The following is a 517-nucleotide window of genomic DNA, read 5'->3' as shown; positions in this document are numbered from 1 at the left end:
ACAATTCCATGACAGCTATAATGTTATTAGCATATCATGATGCAAAAATCCAGTTTTGAGGCACTGGTTTATACACAGAGACTATATTGTCCTGGGTCTATATTTTGCTATGATCCGAAAAAGAATCATCTATTAAACAGTATTATATTGTCAGGCTGATATATTGCCATTGTGAATATAAGGAAGATGTTTCTATAGTTTGTGCTTTGATTATATTGTCATATCGTTTTGATCCATTGTGGCTTTATTGTCATAGTGACTAGCTTGTCGTCGTGATATAATTTTGATAATGGCTAAATTGTTCATAGCAAGTATCTTTGAATGGGGCAATATTTTCATGATATTTATAGTCATTGTAAGATTATGTCAAGGTGACTCTATTGTCCTGGTGATTGAGTTATATCATGATATCATTGTAAAGATTCGGGTGTATCGTATGGTGGGCTTATTGTAGTTGCAGTACCTTGATTATAACGCTTTTATGAAGATAGCTTATTGTCAGTGTACCTATAGTGTC

Source organism: Panulirus ornatus, chromosome 54 (assembly GCF_036320965.1).
Source record: "Panulirus ornatus isolate Po-2019 chromosome 54, ASM3632096v1, whole genome shotgun sequence".
In the NCBI taxonomy this organism is placed as follows: Eukaryota; Metazoa; Arthropoda; class Malacostraca; order Decapoda; family Palinuridae; genus Panulirus; species Panulirus ornatus.
Note: the sequence above shows the minus strand (reverse complement) of the source record.